This window comes from Macaca thibetana, chromosome 14 (genome assembly GCF_024542745.1).
Source record: "Macaca thibetana thibetana isolate TM-01 chromosome 14, ASM2454274v1, whole genome shotgun sequence".
NCBI classification, from domain to species: domain Eukaryota; kingdom Metazoa; phylum Chordata; class Mammalia; order Primates; family Cercopithecidae; genus Macaca; species Macaca thibetana.
The window spans coordinates 109867963-109869941 of NC_065591.1; positions in this window are offsets into that span (position 1 = coordinate 109867963).

A 1979-nucleotide genomic window follows, 5' to 3' on the forward strand; every position below is an offset into this window, starting at 1 on the left:
TCTGCAGATTTACCTGCATTCATTTCGCCTTGACACCCTTTCCTCTGTCTTGGTGCCAGAGGTGTGACCTGAACTGTCTTAAGGCCAATCATTCTGCCTGGCCACTGGATCCTATCCCCTTGCGTCCACCCAAATGACACTTTCTTTCCTCTCTCTCAACTACTGCAGGCTGTCTGGCTCCACTGTCTCTTCCTCATGCGCATTTAACTTTTTTTAATTTCTTCCATCTTTAAAAGAAAATCATCTACCCTCCTTCCTACCAGGGCCAATGCCTATCACAGCTAGGTTACTTGAAATTGTAACCTATGCACCAGGGCCATTTTCCACCTCCTACTGACTCTTCCACATACTGGAATCAAGCTTCTGCCATCTCCCCGCATCTGGCTGACCCATTTCACTTTTCTGGGTTCACTGAGGTCACCAGTGACCAAGGGGCAAGGATTAGTCCTTAACTTAGCGATGGTCACCCTGTTCTTAACACTGTTTCTATATTGGCCTCAAAGACATCACTCTGCTTTGCCCTTGGGTGCTTCCTCATCAGTCCCCTTCTTGACCTCCTCTTCCTCCAATTAGCCTCTGAATGTCAGAGACCAGGGTTCCCCCTTCCCATAATCTAGAAGAGCCACCTTCCCCACAATCTGAGAGACTGCTTACTCCTAAGGTCCAGACTTCTTTTTGGTAACTGTCTACCATTTTGCAGCAGATGCACCTGTGCTGTTGCCTCCTCTGTTAAGTGTGTGAATTTGCACGGATACCCCCCACAGCCTCCTGGAAAGCTGAACATAGGGAGCTAAAGGGTTGTTCTCCACCGGGAGTCAATCGACCCAATCTGGGGCTTGCAGAATGCAAGGGGGGGAGGAGAGTTGGCCAAAGACAAAGAAATTAGGCCCAAAGGCCAAAAGACCAAAGGGTCTATCAAAAGAAATCTTTTCTGTTCCTTTAATGCAAAGACCTAGCCCTTGGGGTCAGCAAAGCTCCCCTCTCTCTTATGAAAGCAACGGAGAAGATGACATACTTGAGGAGGCAGGAGAGGAAAGTATAACCAGCTTCTTTCCTAACACCAATGTGGGGGAGTAGAAGATAATTCCCAGCTTTTGTACCAAGGCCTTCTGAAAGATCCCCTAAGCACGTATGTTCACTTTCACCTTTATTTTTAGGTGTACAGACCTCCTAAAGTCAATCTGATCTGCGTGCCTGCCACCAGCTCAGATTAAGGACCCTTAATTTGTGTGTATGTTAGTCCCCATTGAGTTAGCGTGGGGCTAGCATGGAGCTTAACAGGGAGTGACCCTATATCCAGGTTTGCCCAGGACAGTCCCAGTTCCTAATGTGGTTTTGAGACATTGGGCCATCTGTCAGTTATAATGGCTGTTGGGTGGGGAAAGGAAGTAGGGATGAAACAGAGCAATGACAGAGACCTAATCAGACCTGGGGACTGATCCTTACAGGGGTAACTGCAAGTTCAATGCATGGCATCCCAAGTGTTCTAAACCCAGGCTTGCCGCACGAAACCTCAATATCCAACCGGTGTACTGCAGATGCAAAGGTAGCAGGAGGTCCCAGGCTACAGGAAGTACCTGAAGACAGGAAAGTGGCTGTGTGGGGAACCCAGGTGGTGAATCCATTCAGGGCAGGAGCACAGTGCAGTCTCTATAGCTGAGGGCTGGAGGAGGCAGAGCTGGCAGGGACATCTGCCAAAACTGATTCTGCATACCTGGAGTCCTTGACAGAGAAGACAGGGTCTTTCAACAAGCTCTTCTGAGTACTTAGTGTCTGGAACCTTTTGAAATGCAGTGTGAGGTGAATCCATTGAAGGGAATACAGTATGGTAAGAAATTGTGGTATGAGAAAGTCCAAGAATATAAACAAACACCTACACATTGGTATGTATCCCCAGTTCCTTCCCAGGCACTGGCCTTATGCCCAGCACCGGGAAACTCTCTTTGGAAGGTAGGCGTTCGTGTGAAGCAGATTTTACC